This window comes from Phyllobates terribilis, unplaced genomic scaffold (genome assembly GCF_046119375.1).
Source record: "Phyllobates terribilis strain yellow unplaced genomic scaffold, ASM4611937v1 Scaffold_3__8_contigs__length_932513732, whole genome shotgun sequence".
In the NCBI taxonomy this organism is placed as follows: Eukaryota; Metazoa; Chordata; class Amphibia; order Anura; family Dendrobatidae; genus Phyllobates; species Phyllobates terribilis.
The window spans coordinates 157,864,311-157,891,931 of NW_027362763.1; the positions used below are offsets into that span (position 1 = coordinate 157,864,311).

The 27,621-nt window shown below is 41.9% G+C and overlaps 1 protein-coding gene across 16 annotated transcripts in view; it reads left to right on the top strand.

The window, feature by feature from the left end:
- Positions 1–27,621, top strand: part of MYT1L (myelin transcription factor 1 like) — a 679,346-nt gene that overhangs the window by 231,060 nt on the left and 420,665 nt on the right. For 13 of the 16 annotated variants that reach the window (XM_073674210.1, XM_073674221.1, XM_073674223.1 and 10 more), the window contains one exon: positions 14,023–14,145. The exons of 2 other annotated variants lie outside the window; for them this stretch is intronic. The gene's annotated coding sequence lies outside the window, so the exon portion shown is untranslated. Of the gene's footprint in view, positions 1–1,054; positions 1,142–14,022; positions 14,146–27,621 lie in introns of all 16 variants that reach the window. One more of the 16 variants, XM_073674215.1, reaches the window with a different exon arrangement.

Below are 27,621 nucleotides of genomic sequence, written 5' to 3' on the forward strand. Positions count from 1 at the left end.
GGATCCAACTTTATTTTTTTCAATGGGAAGAGAGTCATGTGACACATCAAACTTATTGAGAATTTCATAAGAAAATCAATGGTGTGCTTGGTTTTAATGTAACTTTATTCTTTCATGAGTTTTTTACAAGTTTATGACCACTTATAAAATGTGTTCAAAATGCTGCCCATTGTGTTGGATTGTCAATGCAACCCTCTTCTCCCACTCTTGACACACTGATAGCAACACCGCAGAAGAAATGCTAGCACAGGCTTACAGTATCCGTTGTTTCAGATGCTGCACAAAGTGCGCATGTTGCAAACAATTGTTTTTGTACATCAGTTTTAATAATCAAATTTTACATTAGTACATACCATAGCAATATAGCACCCTGTTGCAGCTTTTTTGACGTGAACCCACCTAGCACTTATACTGCTGCCTGCTGTCACATTTTGCTTCTGTTATGTGTACCTACCTGCCTGGCATCTCTTTCTCTGTCCTGTTTGAGAAGGGTTAAATAATTGGGTTTGAAAAGATTGTCAAAAATAAATTATAGTTTTTGTACAAAATGTGTGGTAGAAGACAAAATGGTAAGGGCAATAGATGAGATAGTGTAAAAGAAAAAAAAAAAATATCTTACCTAAGCATACACAGAACAGAAGCATCACCACCACCCACCACTGACACGAATGGTAGTACTACCAGTTGCAAGCCAGAATGGACCTCCTGTGCCCCTGGCAAGCGTATTAGTGGGGAAAGCAGAGGGCATTATGAAACATATGACCCATTACTCATCTTAGTTACAGCAGAATGATGTTACCTCTGTCAGCGACACCATAAGCTTGAGTCAGTTTTCTGCAAGGAATGATCTGCCTGATCACAAATTACTTAGAGGAACAATTTTTTGTACAATTTTTTATTATTTTAAAAAAACATGAAAAGCCTGCCTGTGCACTGTGTTATTTTAAAGGTTTCTGGTTACTACTGTACATTTCTATGTTGATGATGCTTTGACATTACTAAGGCTATGTTTGTGTTAAAGAAATTGATAGTGATTCGATACACATATTTTCAGGTCATTTGGAGGGCTTGAGAAAGACAATAGCGCCGAAACGCGCGTCGGGGAAGCACGCATCGTGTAGGCTCTCAGTTTCCCACCTAGGTAATTATGCATGACTTTTTGATTATGTGAGGATAGGGATGTTTACCCCTGGGACATGGCTATTTATAATATATATTGATGTTTCGTCATGGTGTCCCTTCATATTTGTTAGAGTCTCCTAAGCATTTGATAATGGGGAGGATGGTAGTTGTGAGACGAGATTCCTGCATTTCCTATGCTGCCTGCCTGTTTTTACTTATGTTTTAACGATTTGTATGTTGATTTGGTACTCATTTGTCTCCCTGGACATTTTGCTCCATTTTTCTACTTTGTATGTAAAGAATTTTTTTCAATAAAGTTTATACACATTTTTTCATATTATGGCCATGTAATCGTTGTTTTCTGCTTCAGCACTCCCTCATTTGGAGGCTTTGCAGATTTGCAATTTATGGCAAATCGATTCACTGTGAATTTAATTTTTTTTAAAAAATTGTTGAACCTGGCGAATTCAAATTTCAAAAGGTTTGAAGGTTTGACCACCTCTAGTGTGTATATATATATATAAATATATATATACTTTACTGATATATACTTTACAGATGATCAAATCTCTAATAGTGTGCTGCTGTTTTCTTGGAAGGAGACACATATTTTACATCATGCCCTTTGAGAAAATTAGGGTAATTATTAAGTGACTTCATTTACTATATCAGGAACAAGATTATTATACCAAATCTGAGCTGACTTGGTTTGACTCTTGAAATAACCTGAATTATAATTCAGAGTTACATTTTAAATTCTTCAGGTTTCTGAACTGCAGTTTTACTGGCTCACTGTCTGCACGGAGCATGTTCTGTTCTGTGAAATGTCATCTATACAATAACTGTGTGTCCCAAGTCCCATTACATTGACAGAGATAAGTTAAGCCATTGGGACAATAATTATGCCTACTGTTACCAATGGTGGCCATAAGATTGATTTGTGACTTTAATACAAACTGTAATACAATACAGAGATTTATCCTTCCTTAGGTTTTCTCTTGACTCGACATATCCTGATTTGAGTGGCATGAGCAATAAAAATGAACATGATGCTTTTGATACCCTGCTAGGATATTATTATGCTTTATGTGTCTATAAGTAGTCAAACAGGGTTTGTGAGGTGACCGGCAGCTTGTCATGAGTTTTGCTAGCATATCACAATAATGTATTGAATTTTTGTAATATTTAAATTGAATCTGTCACCTGGTTTTTCTGAATCTGAGAGCAGCATAATATAGACATAGACCCTGATTCCAGTGATGTGTCACTTACTGGTCTGTTTAATGTAGATTTTATAAAACTATTGTTTTATCAGCAGGAGATTATCACTTGATAACTACTTTACCTACTGCCAGGTATTCCAACACCGCCTTCACTACTGATTGGCAGCTTTCTGCCTAAGAACAATGTACACAAAAAGCTGCCAATCAGTGGTGTGACTGGGGATATACAGAGCTCAGCATTCAGAGAAATGGGGGATATAAAAAAACCAATGCAGGCACTAACACTGATGTACCACTGAGTTGTACCCCAGTGATGTGTGTCTTTCTCCTACTTCTACAGTGAAGTAGTTGAGTATGTCAGAGAAAAGTGCATTTTATTATAACCAGTTGCTTTACTTAAATCCCCACTCCTGTGTTTATTTTAACCCCCCCACCCACTCACTTATGTCTGTTCCCAGCCTGTAGTATAATACTTACCAGCTGCCGTCTTCAGCTCTTCCCAGTGCTGCTCCGGTCCCATTCCGCCAGCTTGTGACCACAACTTCTGACTGACCAGAAGTCACAGCTAACGGACGCCAACTCTCAATGTAAGTCTATAAGATCCTTGTTCCAGCTTTTAGAGACTTCCATTGAGAAGTGACTTTCTGGAGCGACCTGGAGCCACCCGGTTAGTCACAACTAGCAGAAGAGGATCGGAGCAGCGTTAAGAACAGAAGAAGATGGCGATCAGTAAGTATTCTACTACAGCCAGGGAACTTACATTACTGATACCACTCCGGGAGTGAAATAAAAACATACACCGGAGTGGTGCTTTAATATGGACCACAAGTTAGTAGAGGATATTGCAAATCCTTCATTTAAGACGTCTTAACAGGTTACTTTTTTTCTGGGTCAGGCTCACCTTCTTCAGAATCGCTAAGCCTTGGACCCAGGATTGATCATATATTAATGGCCTACCTAATGATAGTATGGGAGTCCCAGAAGACTCCTGCAATACATAAAAGCCTACTTTATAGATGCCTAGAAAGTCCCATACACATTAGAGCAAAGTCAGATTACAGCTGGACGAGCCAATTATTTTCTGTCTATGAGGACCTCCCTACTCTCCCCTGCCAAAAGGTAAAGTAAGGACTGTATATGTTCTACTCACTTCTACTAATCCTTTTGTTTTCATTGAAGATAAGTGACTTACTTTCTTCTCTGCTTGGAGAATACATGCATGGTGATTCAAAATGAGCATGCATACTGTATGTATGGGGGGGGTTCTTGAAGAATAGCTTTGAGAGGAACAAGCGATCGAGCAACAGTCTTGGCAGAAGTAGGGACACATCTACATACCACAGTCTAGTAGTACTAATCGTAGTACCACCAGACTAAACATATTGGCACATTATTTCTAGCAAATATAGGTCTCATCAATACCTGTCACGCCAGAGCTGTGTACTCATTAGGTAGTGTGAACATGGCATTTCCTGCTATTTGTAGCTATTGAGCGCAATGTCAGCTCTCATCATAGAAGTTAAAGGGTTTATTAGACCTCATAATACATTACAAAATTCCATCATATTAAATACGGATTCCGACTGTTAAAAATATATTTATAAGATGAACCACAGATGATTCTCAGTCCTCCTTTTAAATACTAGAAAATACTTCCTTCCACCGGCTTAATGCGAGACGCATCTTTTGCTCATTAATTTTAAATTGACATCTGGAAAGAACTCACTCTTTGAATTATTGATTATGTTTGAGCTAAACTTGTCATCAAGAGTGAGATGTCTACCCTGTATTTCATCTGTAGTGCCAAGTTTATCATACTTCATTGCACTACTAGGTCTCCATGACACTGCAAGAGTCATTATTTTGTGCCGTTAATGTTGACATGTTGGATTTTGTTTGCGTGAGCAGATTCGGTGAAAAGAATTATATTTTTCTAATTTTTCTGTTTGCATGAAACTTCATGATGTCCAATTTTATAGACGGTGTCCGAGTTATTATAGTAAGTTGCCCAAATGGCAGTCAATGTGATAAGATAACCATAATAGTTGTACGTATAAGGTTTATAATTTTTTTTTGAACTATTATACCATATGGGTCGGCTTCTGCATCAAGGGATCCACAACTCCTCTCCTATTCTTTTGAGGTACTGGATGAATGCTAGAGCCGGCCCTCAAGAGCAGAGGGTGAGAAGCTGTGCAGCTCCAAAGGCAGAGAGCTAGGAGCACTTTGGACTTATTGCTTCCATTCACCTTAGACTAACGTCAGCTAAACCTGCCCATATCTATGGATTTGGCCCACAGGCTAATATGTATGGGGGCCTTTGACAGATGACTGTCAGGAGACTTAGCGATCTGGCCAATTTCGTACTGCATATACATTTGTCCTCCTTGAGAAGGCAACCGCCAGAGATGTCTGGCAGTGGCTCTCTCATAGAGAAGACATGGGCGCTTGGCTGAGCAAGTGGTCCTGTGTATGGATGAGTTGGGCAAGATAGATGCTTGCCAAAGAATTGTTCTGCTGACAGCTGTCTAAAGTGTATGAGAGGCTTTAGAGCCATCATAGCCCTTGTGGGAGCAGCGCACACCAGAATTAAACCTATTTTTTTGATTTATCATTGGTGTAACTTGAAGTTATTGGGCTGCAATGTAAAATGTCCAACTGGGTTCCCAAATGTTACAGGTCTTTATTAGTAGTGCTCTTCTCATAATGGACCCTGGGACCCCCTTGTCTCTAGTGCACAGTTGCGATTACAACTCCTGCACCTAGTATAGGTGCGTCCCTGTCTTTCATGTTGCTGCTACAATAATAGTGTTAAACACCTCTACACCTTCCCAATCCAGCACTTTCAGCAGGTTTGCAGGATCGAAACTACTGAAAAATCCCTTTAATATCACAATATTTCTTTATAGTGGTCAGCTATTACTAACTGAGTAAAGGAGCTTACTTAGATATTGTTAATGCATTGAACTCAAAACAGTACGCATTAACCTCTCTAGCGTCCTCTAATGGTGGCAACAATCTGCCAAAATGTAATAATTTATCTCTATGTCTCTCCAGTGATACTGAAAAAAAAATCTGTAATGATTCAGTAGGAAAAAATATCTGCAAAAAAAATTCTAAAAGATATTAAATCCAAAATTTTACCATGGCAAGTGCGTTAGAATAATCTACAGTACAGCGTGCGCCAATGAGCTAAATTTTGCACATTTTCCATCTTCTGTCTTACTTCTCAAAACGATTTATACCGTCTTTATTTTAGAAAATATTAATAAATTTGCCCCATTGTTTTCAATATTTTTTTTTAAATGTTTACTTGTTTTTATGTGTAAAATATTTTTTATTTTTATTTGATCCAAATTCATTCCCTTTTGTATTTTTTAGTTATTATCCTACTATTATTTTTTGTACAATTAGAAAAAAAATGAAATAAAAAAAATTCTCTATTTGAGATGAACTTAGTTTTCCAAAGGAAAGAAGATATTTATTGAAAACATTGAGTATTTTTTTAAGGAACCAATTCAATGATGTTCCACGTTATCTTCATCTGCTTTATGAAGACATAACAGAGAAATATCAAAAAGTCTCTATTAAAAGGAACCTTTGTTGTATATTTTATTTAGTCATTTCCCATGTGGATCCTAATAATCATCCACTCTATCAATCTTGCCTGTAAGAACATGGTAACCTGACTGTCTTTCCGGTGACCCACGTAAAGGACAAATAATTGTAAGCCACGATATTCTTCTGAGCCTCTGACATAGATAGATAACACTCTGGCTGCATCTAATATATGCAGCTGGTGATTCCTTGGATTACCTGGGGATTAGTTGGCCAAAAGATGCCGCAATAATATCCTCATTAAAGTGACACACATAAATAACCTTTGGCTGCAAAGGATGAGCCGTTCTTCAAGTGACCTTGGCCAGGTAGAGATGACATGAGATGGATCAAAGGATTGCAGAAGGAAGCCTCTCCATTCTCGCGGCTCACAACTGTGAAAAGAAATTTTCGACTACAGCCGCACAATCTCCCTGGTATTAAAAAGATGGATATTATACATTGAAAATTCTGTAGCAGAGACAACAGGCGACGGTGATGAATGTTATGTAGACCATCCCCTGGTTTCTGCGGTTTTGTCTGCTGTGAAGCTATTCTTAGAACTTGATAGGTCAAGGGCTTTCCATTATGTGACGCTTCTTCAAAGCGTTTGACAGTGAATGAAAAGTAATATTTTCATAAACTTCAAGCTTGAGTTATCAGAAAGAAGGATAGACGTTCGCTTCACATTGCCCTTTTCACATATCGTAATGATCCCCCCAAAAAAGAGACATCCACCATTTCCACCATAAAAAAAGCAGCCACAATAACCACATCATAAAATAATAAAAATAAAAGCTGTAACAGCCACAGACATACCATTGGGCTGCACACTGAAAGATACAGACGGAAGAGGGCCCCTGTGTAAGAACAGTATATGGGCAGCCCAATAGCTCAGCATAATGCCAAAGCAGGTGGAATTGTGCATTATGATGGGCTATTGGACTGGGGCCCATATATTGTCTTTGCACAGGTGCTCTCTTCTGGGCCACAATATTTTCATAGCAGTAGCATAAACAGTGTGGTCATAGCCAAGACAGCCGCAGTAACCCAACAACAATGGCAACCTCAGAGCTCCCCCTAATAACAGCATCTGGCACTTCTGTCTGTCAAGCATGGCCATTCAGCCAACATTTTTGTTGTTTTTTTTAAGGGTTGAGTAGTGGTGCCACAACTTATCTCATAGTTTTCTGGAGGCCTCGCTCACTCCACAGTATACATGGCAGATGTTTTATTGAATAGCCCTTGGACCAATGTTATTTAATGGAGCAATGCTGATGCCCGATTTTTTTCACAGAGTCTGTCAGTCCATGGGAGCTTGGAAAATATTGAACTGCACTTGGTTGACATTCAGACTGCGGACTAACAAAAAGGAGAAATGCTGTTCTCCGTCTTCGCCTCTTAGTGAGCTTCAATTCTCTCTTTCAAGAGAATCAGCTCACACTCGGATCACAGTTTGATCAGTGTCATTAGCCTATTACTTGCCAAATTAGCAATTTTCATTTTTTGCTTTTTTGGACCCAATTGGACCTAATTAGAAAATCTTAGTTGCTAGAAGCAAAAAATTAGGCGTCCCAAAAAAAGGACATTGGTAGATAATGGGTTAGCATAATCAACCCGATTCGCTCAGATTATAGAATCTACAGCCGTGTGAACAAGCCCATAAGATAATTTTTTAAATCCAGTACATCAATTGTGTCGCACTGGTTCTGAGTAGTGATGAGTGAGCATGCTCATTTAACTCTTTCACCGAGCATGCTCAGATGCTTACCGAGTATATTCGGCATGCTTGTATATTATGTTTGAGTCCCATGCGTCTACATGATTTGCAGCTGTAAGAGAGTCTGAACACATGTTGGGATTGCATGTTTGTTAGGCATTCCCTGCATCTGTTCAGGCTGTCTTAAAGCCGTAAATCATGCAGACGCAAGGACTCGAACATAATATACGAGCACGCCGAAGCTTCTCGGTAAGCACCCCAGCATGCTCGGTGAAAGGGTTAAACAAGCAGGCTCGCTCATCACTAGTTCTGAGCCAATTCTCCACCCACTTTGTTTGCATTTACTCCAATTTGCCAACTTGCATTTTCATTTTTTCTGGACAGCTTATAAAAAAATCAGACAGACAATATTTTTTACGGACACATTGTAAAACCGTAATAAATCATTATGATTATAAGTGGTACAGGACTACAGCCCATAATTCTGATATGGAGACATCACCTGCATCCACGGTAAACTGTAAATTGATGATAATTACAGTCAAAAAGTATTTTCAGCTTCAAAAAATGCCTCAAATTTTTTTAAGGCTAGGCAAAAAAGGGCCTAATTTTACAGATGGTCCAGGAATTTCTGGATGGTTGGCAACCCTGATATCCTCTGGGGATGGTAGTTTCTAACTGGTTACTGCCAATTAGTAACAAATAGGATAGGACCAACCATGCATGTTCTCCATTTTTCCAAGAACCCCAAAGTGCTGGCTATATAGTATTTACGGTCTTTTCAACAAGTATCAGAACAATAAATGGCACCCCTAGGTTTCATATGAATTAATGAACAGGCTGGGCACAAGAAACACCAACCTTTGCCATCCAGGATGGTTTCGGTAATAAAAACTTTAATGCCTTTGATCTTTAATTTCAGTGGTACACAACCCACACTGTTCTGCTGAGCTCAACAGACTGTAATTTCACACTCCACAGCTCACATACGGTATTACAGATCAGTATTGTTCACCGTCCTAGCCACAAAGGCTTATACTCTTATTGTGATGGTGCTCTATGTATGTAGAAAACGTTAATAAATGTGCAAACAATTTTAAAGACTTGCACATGATATCATTTTCTAAACTAGGATTTATTTTCATCTTCAGTTCTCCTTAAAGGAACCTTTAACAGTCTTCAGTCTCATTAATACATCGTATGCTATTGCTATGGATGCATTTTATTAGCGTCCTTAAATTTTATCCTCCTCGTGAGAAGGAATCATTGAAGCAGCTAATCAATCCACCTTTATGTTTCCCAATATTCATTTTTTTTGCAAGGCAGACATAAAATTGTCTGCAAATGATCTTTTCTTCAGTTTGCAGCCGAAAGGAATTATTCTAGAATATTGTTGGCGCTTTCATTGTTATGAAGTATCGAGCAATTCTAGAAGTGATGAATTTTTATGGAAAAGGTTCTCAAGAGTCTGACTAGAGCCACGTGGTAGTCAAGTAACATAGACTAGGGAACAAGAGAAACTTTGATGACTTTGACCTTGGTTCCTTGTTGGTGAAGGTTGCCAACAATAGTGTGGATGGCCAAGAGAATAATAAAGGGAATCCTTGGCCAAAAATCTAAACTTCTACACATCCATGATTGACTATATTGATCAGACTGAAGCTTTATCTTGTTTGGGACATTTTTAAAAGATGTAAGTAACTGTAAAATATAATGTTTGGAAGAGTTAAAGGGGAAGAATTATTAGGAAGGATCTTCATCAGTGCATTGATACTATTGATACTATCAATGATGCATTGATAAACATTAATGGGGCTTTTCACTTATTTTTAGAACGTTCAGGACTGTTCTGTTAAAAAATAACAAAATCAGCCCTTACTTGATGGCCGATCCAGTAATATCTTTCTGCTATGGCTCCATGGCAGCTTGAAGTGATGTCATGATTACATCATGTAACTACTGCAGCCAATCATTGTCATCATTTGTCCTGTGCCATCTACATCTGCATCGCCTCTAAGCCCAACATTAGGTTGCAGCAGTCTGTGACGCTAGTATTGATGACACCATTGCAGCCATGTGAACAAAGACCTGAGATAATGGCAGAAAGGCAGCACTTGAGACGTAGGGGGTATGTAATGCTGATTATGCCAACGTACCAAAAATGGTGAATGCAATCTTCATGCAAGTTGATAAATCTAGAGCCTTCTTAATAATGATAAATGTTATGAGCAGTATTCTAAAGATTTAATGCATTTAGCATCATAAGGTAATAATGAAAACTACATTTTTGGAGATTTCTGAAAGTAGAGCGGTCATCTTTAATACTCAGCCAGGTAGCAGCTTACATTTAGTTAAGAGCCTCAATGTATTGAAAACTACAACTTAGAATCTGTCACCCTTCTGAGCTTTTCGAGTTATAAGTATAGGCATACAGGCTGTAGAAAGCTGAAATTAGCCATACCTGTATGCCTCCTTGATGATGCCTTGTTTAGTAAAAATCATCTTTTATAGCTTCGATGTTCCAGTCTATGAGGTGTGTTCTGCCCGGGATATAAGATGCCTCTGGTCTTCATTATACAGGTTTTCTCCTCACCTTTTCTTCAGATGTCCCTTTGATGTCATGTGCACAGCCGGAAATCCTGCGCCTATGCATTCTGCCTTCCGTTGCTCCTCAAAACTGTGGGTAATTTACCTTCACTTTGCACCAGGAGATCACTGGGATCGGAAGTTACAGTGACTCTCTGACGCCTGATCACATCATAATTGAAGACAGTGCCCACAGAAGGGTGGAACAGAGCAGAGGAGTGACAGCAGGCAGAATGCACAGGCGTGGGATTTCCAGTCGCGCACATGACGTCAAAGGGACGTCTGAAGAGAAGGGGAAGAGAAACCTTGTATAACAAAGACCAGAGGCAGTGTTATCTTCCGGGCAGCCTTCCCCCCATAGCCTGGAAGATCCAAGCTATAAAAGGTTTTTTACTAAACAAGGCATCATCAAGGAGGCATACAGGTATAACTAATTTACGTTGTATACAACCTGTATGCCCATATTAATAACTCAAAAAGCTCAAAAGGGTGGCAGATTCCCTTTACGTGTTTTTTTAAATGTTTTTGCTTCTCTTTTTCTTTCACTAGTTGCAATAATTGTCACACATTGTATGGGAAGACTAGTATAGTTTATACACTGCTCAAAAAAATATAGGGAACACTTAAACAACAGAATATAACTCCAAGTAAATCAAACGTCTGTGAAATCAAACTGTCCACTTAGGAAGCAACACTGATTGACAATCAATTTCACATGCTGTTGTGCAAATGGAATAAACAATAGATGGAAATTATTGGCAATTATCAAGACACACTCAATAAAGGAGTGGTTCTGCAGGTGGGGACCACAGACCACATCTCAGTACCAATGCTTTCTTGCTCATGTTTTGGTCACTTTTGAATGTTGGTTGTGCTTTTACACTCGTGGTAGCATGAAACGGACTCTACAACCCACAGAAGTTGCTCAGGTAGTGCAGCTCATCCAGGATGGCACATCAATGCGAGCTGTGGCAAGAAAGTTTGCTGTGTCTGTCAGCGTAGTGTCCAGAGGCTGGAGGCGCTACCAGGAGACAGGCCAGTACACCAGGAGATGTGGAGGGGGGCCGTAGGAGGGCAACAACTCAGCAGCAGGACCGCTACTTCCGCCTTTGTGCAAGGAGGAACAGGAGGAGCACTGCCAGAGCCCTGCAAAATGACCTCCAGCAGCACACAAATGTGCATGAGTCTGCACAAACGGTTAGAAACCGACTCCATGTGGGTGGTATGAGGGCCCGATGTCCACAGATGGGGGTTGTGGGGTTGTGCTCACAGCCCAACACCTCGCAGGACTCTTTGCATTTGCCACAGAACAGCAGGATTGGCAAAGTCGCCACTGGCGTCCTGTGCTCTTCACAGATGAAAGCAGGTTCACACTGAGCACATGTGACAGACGTGACACAGTCTGGAGATGCCATGGAGAGCGATCTGCTGCCTGCAACATCCTTCAGCATGAGCAGTTTGGCAGTGGGTCAGTAATGGTGTGGGGTGGCATTTCTTTGGAGGGCCGCACAGCCCTCCATGTGCTCGCCCGAGGTAGCCTGACTGCCATTAGGTACCGAGATGAGATCCTCAGATCCCTTGTGAGACCATATGCTGGTGCGGTTGGCCCTGGGTTCCTCCTAATGCAGGACAATGCCAGACCTCATGTGGCTGGAGACTGTCAGCAGTTCCTGCAAGATGAAGGCATTGAAGCTATGGACTGGCCCGCCCATTCCCCAGACCTGAATCCGATTGAGCACATCTGGGACATCATGTCTCGCTCTATCCACCAATGTCACATTACATTACAGACTGTCCAGGAGTTGGCGGATGCTTTAGTCCAGGTCTGGGAGGAGATCCCACAGGAGACCATCCGCAACCTCATCAGGAGCATGCCCAGGAGTTGTAGGGAGGTCATACAGGCACGTGGAGGCCACACACAATACTGAGCCTCATTTAGACTTGTTTTAAGGACATTACATCAAAGTTGGATCAGCCTGTAGTGTGTTTTTCCACTTTAATTTTGGGGGTGACTCCAAATCCAGGCCTCCATTGGTTAATAAATTTGGTTTCCATTGATGATTTTTGTGTGATTTTGTTGTCAGCACATTCAGCTTTGTACAGAACAAAGTATTCAATGAGAATATTTCATTCATTCAGATCCAGGATGTGTTATTTGAGTGTTCCCTTTATTTTTTTTTGAGCATTGTAGTTTATACTGGGAATATGATAGTTGAAATACTATGTGTAGTAGATCGATCCACTTTACTGTACACCTAGATGCTAATGTACAGTACTTTTGTAAAGATTTTTATATTAAAACTCAGACTTTTGTGCTTTAGTTTGTACCTTTCCATTTTCCATAATAATTTACAGAACATTTTTATCATTGACTACCATGTTACATATACACTAGTGTAGAAACCAGTTTTTAGACAATTATCTTGTCTATACAAGATAGGTGGTGGTCACTTTACACCGGACACATTTTTTCTCAAACCCTCCAAGTTGCAAAAAGAAATATACTGCCCACTTGAATCACTGTCGATGCTGCTGTAATCACAAGACTTAATTACTTGCCAAGTTTTTTCTACACAAACTACTTGATATTTCCTTGACAGTCATTTTATTGTACCTAATTCTTTAATTTATACCAGCTGCTTGTATCAGCAGCAGGGAGTAAGTAAAGGACTGCAGTTACTCTAATGGAACTTGTCACCTGCTTCTTTCTTTCCAAATGGCCGATAGCATGAATCATAACCTGGTTCCATGATTGCAGCTAAGTATATTTTTCTCTGAAACTCTCATAGCGAGAGACCTCTCAATCACCTCCTGTAAAGCAGAAGATCTTTACAGTATATTTCCTCTAAAATGCCGGAGCTGCCTGAGCTATGGTCAGCATGAATTGGGTGGCAGGTTCAACTTTGATGTCCCCTTTCTCTACAACATACTGATATAAATGGAGTGGGCAGCCTACAAGTAAATGAGGTTAATATACAGCATGGAAAACTGTTTTTGAAAATTCTTGTTTAGAAACATGAGACTCCACCAAGGTGTGTATATTTCAAGGGGTTTTAGGTGGGTCACTAAAGAGTTTCTCTTTAAGGTCTAATAAAGTGATAGCATATCAGTAGACTACGCCACCACTTTTAAATTGGTCAGGGTCTTACCTCTGGGACCCTTATAGATTATGCCAATGAAGGGAATTCTAGTACATTACCTCTTAAAGGGAACTTGTCACCAGAAAAAATGCTATTCACCTGTAGATATGGGATTAATCTGCAGGTTAATAGCGCTATTATGCAGCCCGGCGACTGCACTTAGCCTAATGCTTCAGGGAGAAAATTAACTTTCTCCCCGGCAGAGTTCTCATTTCAGTCATGGGGGCGGCACCAACATCGGTTCAGTCACCGCCCTGAGTTTAGAGAGTGGCGGCTGTAACCGCGTCCCCAGCCCTGACTGACAACCCAGCTGCGTAAGGAGCTGCCTCCGGTTGTATCAACCTTGAATGGTTTGCACTGCTATTCCATACCCCCAGGTGGCTGTAGCACCACTGTACCGAGGGAAGAGAATAAAGGGGATACAATGCTGAATCAGTGTTATGTGCTGCCGTTCTCGAAAATAGTGGTAGTACCAGGAGTTGGACCATAACAACTCCTAGCGATATGCAATCACCTTATAAGATAATTGCCTTTAACTTGTCACTACTTAAACACCATTTATAATTATAATATAAGATGTTTCCTTAGTTTCTTGACCATTTAATGATCTTCATTAAATTCTTTTATTTTATAGAAAATGAAATGAAATTAGAATAGCGAAAATTAGGAAACACAGAACTCAACCCCACCTTCACTGATTCCCGAAAATTGAAATCTGGACCAAAAGAAGAAATATATCACCACCAAGACGTCTCAGGTAGTGCATGACAATAACCTAACATTTAACACTATAGCCCCGATTCATCATTGCCTTTGCACCTGTTTATTGTCTAGTTTTGTGCCTTTTTTAGGTTGCACCCAATTCATGCCTTTTTTTAAGTCAATTTTATATGCGCTCTCCTGATTCTTTTTTTTCCCGCTTTATGGTCTAGCAATTCCAGATGTTTTTAAGTCTGATTTATCAATTGCGCATTTTTAATAAGTCACGAAATTTGGTGCAACTTCACTCCAGTCCCCGTTTGGTGTATTTTTCAAGATGCCAAAATTTTGTTGCAATTTTTGTGACTTTTTGGAGCCAACGTGCAAAAACAATTCAAGATAGGAAGAAAGCCCCTTGTTCACTTTGTGCCAAATTCATGAATCCTATTTTGATTAATTTGGCATCAAAAATGACAAGTAATACCACAAGACAAAAACAGACAGGGACTTGAAAAATTCCTGAAAATGATGAATCGGAGCCTTCATAAGACTCTGGTCAACAGCTGCAGACCAACAACTTGGCCGCTGAACCAGGGTCCTACAAATGTTTTTGATCATTAGTATTAGCCCCTTAATGGGTTTATCTGGGACTTAATTTTCTTTTCTATGGGGCTTATCACTCATTGGAAAATAGTTGCTAGCTATTTGTTTGTTCTCCCATGAAATGATCTTTCATAGCTCAGAGCGATCATGGCCCACTTCAAGCAGTGATTCTCCTACTTTCTAAGCGCACATCATTTTCTTCCGCTCTGATCTGTCTTTGCTTCGTCATTGCCTACCTCATGTCGATTAACACCCGGCTCACTGCTGCTTTAGGTGAAGCCGGCTGTCAATCAACATGACGTTGGCAGTGACGACCTGTCGAGAGAGCAGACGAGAAGGAGCTGCTCTGTCGATGTGACGTTACATGAAGTAACAGAATTGCTTCCAGGAGAGATCTCCGCACTGCCGAGCAGGCAGTTAGTTAGAAACTACCTTCCGATAAGTGCTCTGCCTCATAGTAAAAAAAAATAAAGTAGCACCTTTAACGGCTGCTGATATGCCTTCTTATAGCAGTCGATGAGAGGCTTTATTCCTCAGCGCCGCTTTTTTACGTAGCTTAGGACTAAGTGAGTAGTACCCCCTATGAGTAAAAATTCAGTGGGAGTTAGTTCTATACTATAGCTGACACCTTTCTGCATTGCCCATAATAAGTGTTAGCACCCATCATGGCTGTTTGACCCGAATCAGATTTTTATGGCATGTCCTATGAATTTGCCACTCACACACAGACACACACACACACATATATATATATATATATATATATATATATATATATATATATATATATATACTAGCTATTGAACCCGTTCTACCCCCGGGTGGTGAGCATTTTTATTGGTATATGGTCTCCCATGCTGGTATGTGCTGCCCCCCTCCTGGTATTTGTGCTGCCCCCATCCTGCCCCCACCATCCTATACTGGTATGCATGGCACCCCTCATCCTCATCCTGGTATGCATGGCACCCCTCACCCCCAATCCTGGTATGCATGGCACCCCTCATCCTCATCCTGGTATGCATGGCACCCCTCACCCCCAATCCTGGTATGCGTGGACCCCTCACCCCCAATTCTGGTATGCGTGGCACCCCTCATCCCCCCAATCCTGGTATGCGTGGCACCCCTCACCCCCAATTCTTGTATGCGTGGCACCCCTCACCCCCAATCCTGGTATGAATGGCACCCCTCATCCCTATCCTGGTATGCATGGCTCCCTCATCCCTATCCTGGTATGCATGGCACCCCTCACCCCCAATCCTGGGATGCATGGCACCCCTCAACCCTCAATCATGGTATGCATGGCATCCCTCACCCCCATTCCTGGTATGCATGGCACCCCTCACCCCCAATCCTGGTTTGCATGGCACCCCTCACCCCTAATCATGGTATGCATGGCACCCCTCACCCCCAATCCTGGTATGCATGGCACCCCTCACCCCCAATACAGGTATGCATGGCACCCCTCACCCCCCAATCCGGGTAAGCATGGCACCCCTCACCCCCCAATCCGGGTATGCATGGCACCCCTCAACCCCAATCTTGGTATGCATGGTACCCCTCACCCCAATCCTGGTATGCGTGGTACCCCTCACCCCAATTCTGGTATGCGTGGTACCCCTCACCCCAATCTTGGTATGTGTGGTACCCCTCACCCCAATCCTGGTATGTGTGGTACCCCTCACCCCAATCCTGGTATCTGTGGTACCCCTCACCCCAATCCTGGTATGTGTGGTACCCCTCACCCCAATCCTGGTATGCGTGGTACCCCTCACCCCAATCCTGGTATGCGTGGTACCTCATACCTCATCCCTATCCTGGTATGCATGGTACCCCATCCCTATCCTTGTATGTATGGTATTCCTCATCCTGGTATGCATGGCCCCCCTCTTCCGAATCCCAGTGTGCGTGGCCCCCCTCATTCGAATCCCGGAATGCGTGGCACCCCTCATCCCCCCAATCCTGGTACGTGTGGCACCCTTCATCCCCCCAATCTGCTATGCGTGGCACCCCTCATCCCCCCAATCCTGGTATGTGTGGCACCCCTCACTCAAATCCTGTTATGTGTGGTACCCCTCACCCCAATCCTGGTATGTGTGGTACCCCTCACCCCAATCCTGGTATGCGTGGTACCCCATCCCTATCCTTGTATGTATGGTATTCTTCATCCTGGCATGCATGGTCCCCCTCATCCGAATCCCAGTGTGCGTGGCCCCCCTCATTCGAATCCCGGTATGCGTGGCACCCCTCATCCCCCCAATCCTGGTATGCGTGGCACCCCTCATCCCCCCAATCCCGGTGTGCGTGGCACCCCTCACCCCCCCAATCCCGCTATGCGTGGCACCCCTCATCCCCCCAATCCTGGTATGTGTGGCACCCCTCACTCAAATCCTGTTATGTGTGGTACCCCTCACCCCAATCCTGGTATGTGTGGTACCCCTCACCCCAATCCTGGTATGTGTGGTACCCCATCCCTATCCTTGTATGTATGGTATTCTTCATCCTGGCATGCATGGTCCCCCTCATCCGAATCCCAGTGTGCGTGGCCCCCCTCATTCGAATCCCTGTATGTGTGGCACCCCTCATCCCCCCAATCCTGGTATGCGTGGCACCCCTCACCCCCCCAATCCCGCTATGCGTGGCACCCCTCATCCCCCCAATCCCGCTATGCGTGGCACCCCTAATCCCCCAAATCCTGCTATGCGTGGCACCCCTCATCCCCCCAATCCCGCTATGCATGGCACATCTCATCCCCTCAATCCTGGTATGTGTGGCACCCCTCATCCCCCCAAACCTGGTATGCGTGGCACCCCTCATCCCCCCAATCCCGCTATGCATGGCACCCCTCATCCCCCCAATCCTGGTATGTGTGGCACCCCTCATCCCCCCAAACCTGGTATGCGTGGCACCCCTCATCCCTCATTCCCGGTATCCGTGGCACCCCTCAACCCCCCAATCCCGGTATGCATGGCACCCCTCATCCCCCCAATTCTGGTATGCGTGGCACCCCTCAATCCCGGTATGCGTGGCACCCCTCACCCCCCAATCCCGGTATGCGTGGCACCCCTCATCCCCGGTATGCGTGGCACCCCTCATCCCCCCAATCCTGGTATGCGTGGCACCCCTCATCCCCCCAATCCTGGTATGCGTGGCACCCCTCATCCCCCCAATCCTGGTATGCATGGCACCCCTCATCCCTCAATCCCAGTATCCATGGCACCCCTCATCCCCCCAATCCCGGTATGCATGGCACCCCTCATCCCCCCAATTCTGGTATGCGTGGCACCCCTCATCCCCCCAATCCTGGTATGCGTGGCACCCCTCATCCCCCCAATCCCGGCATGCGTGGCACCCCTCATCCCTTCAATCCCGGTATGCGTGGCACCCCTCATCCCAACAATCCTGGTATGTGTGGTACCCCTCACCCCAATCCTGGTATGTGTGGTACCCCTCAGCCCAATCCTGGTATGTGTGGTACCCCTCACCCCAATCCTGGTATGTGTTGCCCCCGCATCCCTTTCACGCTGTACACACATCCAAAAAAAATAAACACGTATACTCACCTTTCTTCCCTGTGCTCCAGCGCTGCAGCGTCCTGTTCTGCCGGAGGCCGGGAAATGTGTCTTCAGTAAAATGGCATCGGATAGCGCTATGCGCATGCGCCGATCCAACGCCTCACTCCTGCTCCGGTCTCCGGCGGAGAGAGGTGCCGCGGCAACGCTCCTCCCAGTCAGGTAAGTATGTAAGTTTGGCGCCGGAAATCACGGTATGTGTTCAGTGTCTACGCATACCGCGATCTCAGGCGCCATACACTCCTCTTACCTGTAACGGCTGATGCGTTCTTCTCTCTGGAGCCAGACTGCGCATCACGCATGCGCAGTCTATAAAGGCTTCAGACAGAGGGACACATCCCCCGTTATATTATAGATATATATATATACATTTTTATCACAACAATATACATATAAATGTATATATAGTGATAAAAATGTATTTTTTGTGTCAAATTGAGGTTGAAGTCAAACAGGAGATGGACCAGCACTGAGGACACCACCAAGGAATGAGCCAATTGTGGACAGATTGGGGAGCAAGCTGCCAGTCCGCTGCCAATGTGACTTACATGATGTAAGTAATTGACATGCCGGAAAAGTGTGTACTGGGAAAATCCATAAAGATCCTCATGTTTCAGAAATCCCTGACAATCCCATCTTAGACTATGTTTATAGTATTGGTAATTTATGCATTGCCGGGGAACACTTCTGTGCCGAAATGACATATTCTACTTTCCACGTTGCTCACTCGTAAGTTCTTTTGTCACAAAACCAGTATTCTTCCTTTGTGGGCTCCTGTGAGGGCTTTTGTCCTTGTTGTACACCGCTCTTTAAAATACCCAAATACAGAGAAAGATGGATGAATAACACAGCAAGCAGCAAGGACTGCAGTAAGTGGTAATTAATCCTGGCAGAGGCGGCGCAGACTTACAACTTACAGTAAATGCAGAATGAAGGCTTTACTGTGTTCGTCGGTTCAAGCTGATCATGTGTTTCTTTGTGACGTGCAAGATATCAGCACAGGCTAGTATCTGTTATCTATCTCTCTATCTATCTTTCTATCTATCTATCTATCTATCTTTCTATCTATCTTTCTATCTATCTATCTATCTCTCTATCTATCTATCTCATATCTATCTATCTATCTATCTATCCATATCTATCTATCTATCTCATATCTATATATCTATTATTTATCTATCTATCTATCTATCTATCCATATCTATCTATCTATCCATATCTATCTATCCATATCTATCTATCTATCCATCTATCTATCTATCTATCTATCCATATCTATCTATCTATCTCATATCTATATATCTATTATTTATCTATCTATCTATCTATCTATCTATCCATATCTATCTATCTATCCATATCTATCTATCCATATCTATCTATCTATCCATCTATCTATCTATCTATCTCATAACTATCTATCTTTCTATCTATCTATGTATATATCTGTCCGTCTGCCTATCTATCTATCTATCTATCTATCTATCTTATCTTATCTTATCTAATCTATCTATCTTTCTGCCTATCTATCTATCTATCTATCTATCTATCTATCTATCATCTATGTCTCATCTATCTATCTATCATTTATATATTTATTGTTTATCTATCATCTACCTAATTTAAAAAAAATGAGAATCGGTACTTTAATAATCAAGGATGGGTGCAAATTCTAGGATCTTCATCCAAGTCCTCTCAATAACAGGAAAAAAAATAGCAGCATTCCAGTAATCCAGTGAAAAGAGGTGAATAGTACTTTATTCTCCCATATCATGTAAAGATGCAACATTTTAGTTCCCAATTGGCTTTAAAAAAATTCCGTGTAGAACTTAAAGGGAACGTGTCAGCCGGATTTCATTCCCCAAACTATTTATATGCACATGTAGATCATTCAAAGACAAGTCCAGCAATACCTTTACATGTCCAATCCATTCTTCCATTACTGAGAAATCAGTATTTGAATTGATATTTAATGGGGCTGAAGAGCTGTTTGTATATCTGAAGCCTCTGTCACTCCAGCTCTACAGTATTTCCTGCCTAACGCCGCCACCTACTGCTTGACTGAGGACTCCTTTGCTTGAAGTCACACAGCATAGAGGCCATCCGCCAAGTAGAAGGAGGTGGTGTTGGGCGAGGAATCTATCATAGTCTTTCTGCCTCATTTGCATACCAATTCAAACACTGGTTTCTCTGTAACAGAAAAACAGACAGGCCATGTAAAGGTATCGCTGGACGTGTCTAACAGCTACTTGTAGCTCAGAGTTACATCTGCATAGAAATAGTGTGGGGTGAAATCCTGCTGTCAGATTCCCTTTAAACGTTGCATCTATCTGTGATGTGGGAGAATAAAGCAATATTTTCCTATTTTCACTGGATTACTGGCATGTTTTCACCTATTATCTATCTATCTATCTATCTATCAAGATTGTGACTACAAAATGTTGTTCAAAATGTGATTATTTTAGATGTAAATATGTAAATTATTTCAGATTTACAGTAAAAAGTTTAGGATTAAAAATCCCACTGATAAAATGTGAAAAAAAATCATCTGAGAATTATCCACTGGTTGTAATCTATGTAAATGGGGATAACACTGGTTGTAGTTTACTTCTATGGTCCTTTTGCTTTTCAAGTATACTTACCCTCATGGTACCTGGACGTTACTCTTGCACATTTTTTGATTGGCTGAGCTGAACTTGTGCACTGCTGGTTATAATTGAAAACTACCCGTCTTAATTTAAAGTGTCTCATCACCATATGTAGACTTGTAATTTTGATTACTTTAATTTATTGGAAATAAAAAGGTAGCAACTTTAAAACATCGTTTGTTAAAAAACATCCCGCAGTTTTGTGTATGCAGCTCCTATGTGACTCCATGGTTACAGACTACAAACAAACCCTGCGTGCAGTCTGATCCTGCAGATGGCCATTACTTTCATGTATCCAACGCTTTTCACTATCTCTTTGGTAATAAGAAGAAGGGGAATTGTTGGTGGTAGAGTCATATCTGGTAATATCAATCTCACTTTTGCATTTGTCATTTCACGACACAAATTAATCTCAGCGCTCCAGTTCTGCCGAAAATAAATACATTTAATTCAATTTCTTTACTGTGAATGTTATCTTGATTTATTGTGTTATATGAAAAATATTTAGATTTGAGAGTCCTCAGTGGTTGATACCTTTCAATGGCTAGCTGAAAAGATGGTAACAGATTGCAAGCTTTTGAGACTACTCAGGTCTCTTCATCAGGCATAGTAAGTGTTATATGCACTTTTTACAGTCCGTGCTATGGAGTCCAATACTCCTGGGTATGTCTTCTGGCCAAAATATATGTGGAAAATTGTCAACCAACAGAACTTCTGAGGATCCTATAAGAAGGGCTCCGACATTGAAAAAAGTCATATTGAACCATATATCACAATATGGCAGTAGACCGTTGTATAGCAGCAACAATTCCACCCTACTGGGTCTTTGGCAGCATAAACCTTATTAAGCCTTTAAAGCAAAGTAATATAAATGTACGTCAAAGTGGGGGGTAAAACCTCTATTTTTTTCCACTTACATATATTTGATTCCGTGGGCACAGAAGCTGTGTTTGGCATGAACATAAGTGGGAGGTGAGCTGGGACTGCTGAAACTGACTCATCTCGACAAATGACAAAGTTAGAGAACTGATCTGCTCATCTCCACTGCAGACACGTCATGAGAATTGAGAATGAAGGGACGTATCTTGCCCTTTTATAAAGTATTATACATCTATGTGGCAAATAATTATAGTTTCAAAGTTCTAAGGTTGAAGGTTGACTGAAAGTTTTTTTTAAGTTTAAAGCTGATTTTAATCAATACTTCTTGTAATAATAATAATTTCCATAATTGGATGTGATCTAAAAAAATGTTCCTGTGCTGAGATAATCTTATAAATGTGCCCCTGCTGTGTACTGTGTAATGGCTGTGTCTGACCGTGTCGGGAAATGGTCTGATCATACCACAGCTCCTGGGCAGGGGAGGAAGCAAAGGAGTGTATAAAGACATTACAGCAGGGGATCACAGCTGATTCTTTTTGTGAGATAGAACATTTCACTGCCTGTTTTTAAAACATGTTTTACCTCAAAGAAAGAATTATTTACAATCATGTGCTGTCCTGTCTGTATACTCTTTTTCTTCCTCCCCTGCCCAGGAGATGTGGTATGATCAGACCATGCTCCTGCACGGTCAGACACAGCCATTACACAGTACACAGCAGGGGCACATTTATAAGATTATCTCAGCACAGGAACATTTTTTTAGATCACATCCAATTGTGGAAATTATTTTTATCCCAAGATCTATTGATTAAAATGAACTTTGTTCATGGGAAAACCCCTTTAAGTTCATCGAGCTCAACCTGTAGCCTAACATGTCAAAATAAAACAATTACAATAAAACAAAGAACTTTTTTATGCTTTGTTTAAATAGCAGATTCAGTGGCAAACATAAGGGACTGTGGGCACCATAACATATAAAACATCAGGCCAATTCAGTTTCTTCATTCCAGGATTCCTAAGCACAGGGGATGTGAAGTTTTGCTCTCTCATCATTTTTTCATGACTCCATTACATTCTCTCCTTTTGTGTTTGCTAACATTTCTGCACATACAGAGTCCACATCCCTGTGCATGTTCTCAGCACCCATTATAAAGGTTCTCCTATAAAGAACATATATCCCCTATTCACCATATTGGTGATAAATGTATGAACAGTGGGTATCTGACTACTGGGATCTCCACCCAGCACGAGAATCTGGGGTCTAAAGTCTCCTTTGTGGATGGAGCAGAAGTGAGCATGTGCAACTCGTTCACTGTCTATAGCATTACTAGAGGCACGTGCTCATTAGGGTTTCACCCATAGTAGAGTATGGATGTTTGGGACCCATATTCTTGTGATCAGTGGGAATCTTAGCAGCTTAATCCTCGGTGATCATACATTTATTATCTATGCACAGTGTTGATAGATGATAACTGTTTTTTATAGGACACCCCCTTAAAAAATGAAGAGGTTTTCCACTTAAAGAAAAGTAGTTTCCAAACATTTGCTGACAAGTAAAATAACAAATACAGATAGTACTAATCTTCCCCCAGTCCATCAATGGTCTCCCGACCATACTGCGCTCTCTGTGTTTTCACTGCAACAGTAACATCACGTCAACAGTTCACATCACCGCTGCAGCCAATCACTGAACTCAACAGCTCTACTGATGTAGATGGCACGAGCTGCCAAGCTTAGTGATTGACTGCAGCGGTTTATTTGTGTCATCAACACTGCAGCCAAAACATGGCACAAAGGCAGGGAGTCGGCACTGGATCAGAGGAGGGTGAGTACTATGTGGCTTTATTATTTTACATGACAGCAAATGTCATGAGTGGAAACCCTTTTAAAATAATGAAGACTACTGTGATTTAAAGGGACCCCCTCTCTCTTCTTAACCCCTTTAGCAGCCATATGGGTAATCCTCCCTATGCTTGGCACACCTTTGGACATATCCTTCTTAAAAGATAGGGTCCTTATGTGCATACTTTAGTCCTATTGCTCTGTTCATGCTTCAGTACCTGGGTACGGCGATGTGAGCACTGTGAGTATATAGCATCTGACATATTTTTCATGCCTTTGTAGTTATTGTCTGATTTCAGTAACAGTAAAAACTGATATTCATAAATATTCACAGCATTCAGAGAGTAAATCAGTGTTTTCATACAACTTCAATGTATGTTTACCTATACTTCAGCACTTGGAACTTGAATCTGAAAATTCTTCCCACTCATTTACATGCATATGCCAGCTTTATGGACGCAATTAATTTTCTCCGGTCTGATTTACCGCTTCCCAAGTGTGCTTAGAATTAAAGCATTGGTCTCTATGTAGTGAAGGACAGGAAAGGTACAATCAAAACTGAAAATTCTACAGCAATACTCAATTCATAGACCTTCATTAGTGGCCAGAGTTTCATCAGGAAATACAATTTGTGGCACTCCATGAGCGCAATTATAAAACGAAAATGTTAATAGAAACTCTAAAAAGAATTTAAAAAATAACTGTGTCGGAAAAAGCTGATGCAAAGATTTAGGAAACTAAAATGATACAGAAAATAATTGGAATTGTTTATCCAGACTCAGTGGAGGACGGGCTTGATATTGTTCAATATTTAGTAAATAGAGAATCTCTTTATCAGTGTGCCATCCATGTTTTTCTAATATGGATGAAGAAAGAATGAAATTACAAAGCTTTTCCTATACTTTGCAATGTTAAACCTGTACGGCACAGGGACTGTACACTGATGCCATCCGTTTGCTGTACGTGTATTTCGCGGACCCATAGACTTCTATTGGCACTTGTCATCTGTGCTGCCAGAAAAAAATGGACATGTGCATAGCACCATAGATTATAATGGCTATGTGTGGTATCCACGGAAAAAAACATATACCACATGTACTGGAAACACAGAATTTGAAGGGATCACCTCCGAAAAATCTGTGTGTTGCAGAACCCCCAAGTATTGGGTCATATCTGTGGGGGAACCCGCCAGCAAATATTCAATTCTCATTCGGCACCAGCACAATAGAATAGAGCTTTACATTTACTCCCATGAAGATTGTAGCCACGTCAGTTTATTACTGCAGGATCAACTAAAATTTCATATGTAACCCTTTTCCCGTATATGTTGAAAGAAATGGGAAGGGCCTTACACTTGCTCCAAGGCAAACTCATTTATCAAAGTTTTGGGACACTTTTCAAAATGTTTGAGTTTACCATAAATGTCTAATTGGTGGAGGCCCCTTCACCCTTGTTCCACCTGGTAACTGAACCCCAGGTCACTGCTTCTAGGTGGAGAATTTAAGTTTATGAGAGATATTGAAACACTTAAAGGGGTTATCTCAAAAATAACATCACACACCTATCCACAGGATAGATGATAAATACATGTTTGCTAGGAGTCCATCTGATGAGAACATAATTTATTCTCAGAACCCTTGTCCAGCATTCCATGGCCCCTGGATGGGAGCCCTGAAAACCATCTCTTACCTGCCAGCATCCGCGGCTCCTCCTTTAATTAGCCAGCCTGGTGCAATATGGTTTGTGTATCATGCCACAACAATGACGTGGCACCAGTCCAGCTAATTAAAAGAGGAGTCGGTGATGCCAGCAGGTAGGAGGCAATGCAGAGGGTTCTAGATCAGGCTGCCATAGAATACTGACTTGGCTACTGCATCAGGGTCCTGCGAATCCAATTGCTTATCTTTACCACTGATCCAAAAAACTGGGGTCTTACGTGTGACCTGACCACTGCTCCATTGTCTGTCTATAACTTTTCTACAGAGGTCATGGATCAGTGTTATTACTAGTTTAGTGACTCCTTATCTTCACAGATCTTGTAATCAGTAAGGATCACAGGATCCTTAAACCTCTCATACACATAAGACTAATGTTGGTTTGGCAATTGTCTTCTGTCAGCCATCTTGGCTTGTTCTCTCATACACAGGAGTGCACGAGCAGCTGAAAGCTCCTGTGTTCTCATTGAGAAGGCCACTGCCAGACATCTCTGGTGGCATCTTATCTCCGGTAGAGCAAAAGAATTGGCAGTCTGAAATCGAACATGCCAGATCCTTATCTCTCCCAACAATCATCTGTCAGGGCACTCGATACACATCACAGTGTCATCTGAACCCATCGATATCTTGTGGATAGTTGATATAGGTTGTTCATGGGATAACCTCCTTCAGCATATTTGTTCACCTGTTTCCTTAGTATTTTTAGAACAGATTTAGAAAAGCCTCGCACATGCAAGCTACCTCTCCATTCATTTTCTTTCTGAATAAAGGGGAACCCTATTTTTCTAATAGATATATTGGGTATCATTTATATCACAGACGCACAATAAAGAAATCACATTAAGGACACTAGTAGCAATGTTACACACCTATCCCGGTATTTCTACGCTCCCTTCTCTTGGATCTGCTGCCCTCTGTTGTCCCCACGTTGGGTTTTGCAGGTTGCCCGGTGTGGATCAATGACATTATCTCCCTAGATCTATTTAAGGCCCATTAACACATACCTATGTCCTGGGATTTTGACTATACTACTGTGTTTCAACTCGCATCCATCCCTGCTGGGTTCCACTCCATCCATCCATCTGCTCCTGAGTTTCCAGTTATTCCTAGTCCCCACAGTTCCATGTGTCCCCTGGAAACTGCACCGACGCCTAGGGTCCGTGTGCCCACCTGGACCAAAGACTTGGCAGATCCACCTCACTTGGTGAGCCCTTACAAACAATTGATGGGAGTCCGCTGATTTTCCCCATAGTGTCCGAACACTTTTAGATCTTCCTAAGGTATTTTGTCGAGGAAAAGGACGGTCAATTACATGGGTCTCCTTATCTGCAATATGCATTAGATGGCTGTCAGCTGTTATGACATGCTCTCTTCATTATTATCTTACCAGCTTCTTGAGAAGAATACTTTTGTAATGCAGTGCCATATTGTAGATGTTTATGGCTCCTACAACACAGCCCTAGGGAATCAGTGTGTACTGGCTCTGTAATTAGATGTTAGGGTATGCACACAGAATTTTTTTATGTGAATTTTGAAGTGAATTCAAAGGAACGCAGACCCATGATGTATCGCTCTCAGCCTGGTCTATTAGTGCCAGGTCTAGCAAACAGCTATGAAGAGCAGGTTTCCAGACTGTGGATTTTGTGAGCAGCCAGGCACAGAAGAGCAGATCTGCATAAGCATATACAGGTCTTGGTATAGGATGTTACTTTGAGTTAGAGAAAGTTGGATGTGAAAGTATGTTGTGCTTGATGTGAGAATACCGAAGGTAGGTAAGGTGGGAACCCCGGAATCCAGATATACTGCCTCGGTGTGACTTCCGTGTGGAACTTTTGGCTGTCATTGTGCCGTTAATGGGGGCTCTGGGTGTCACTACTATGGGGAGGAGGGAGAGCAGGAGCTGGGTGACACTATTTGGGGGGGCTCTGGATGTGGCTCACAACTATCACAGCTGAATGTGGCTCTCAAGGTAAGAAAGGTTGGTCGGTCTCTTCCCTAAGGGCATGTGCACAAATGCTTTTTTCAGGTGGGCAAAAACCTCCTAGTTTTTTTAAGAGGAAGCTGTTTCAGAAAATCCCTGTATTTTTTTTCCTGAAACCCGCCTTAAAAAAAAAAAAAAAAAAAAAAAAAAAAAAAAGGTGTGCGCATACCCTAAGGAACTACTATTTGCTGCAGACAAGGCAAAGCTAAAAAAGTTCATTTTGAAAAACTTTAAAATGCGAATGCTGCGCCCAGCGCCCCATTGCCATCCATCATCTGCTGTAGTAAGAAAATAGT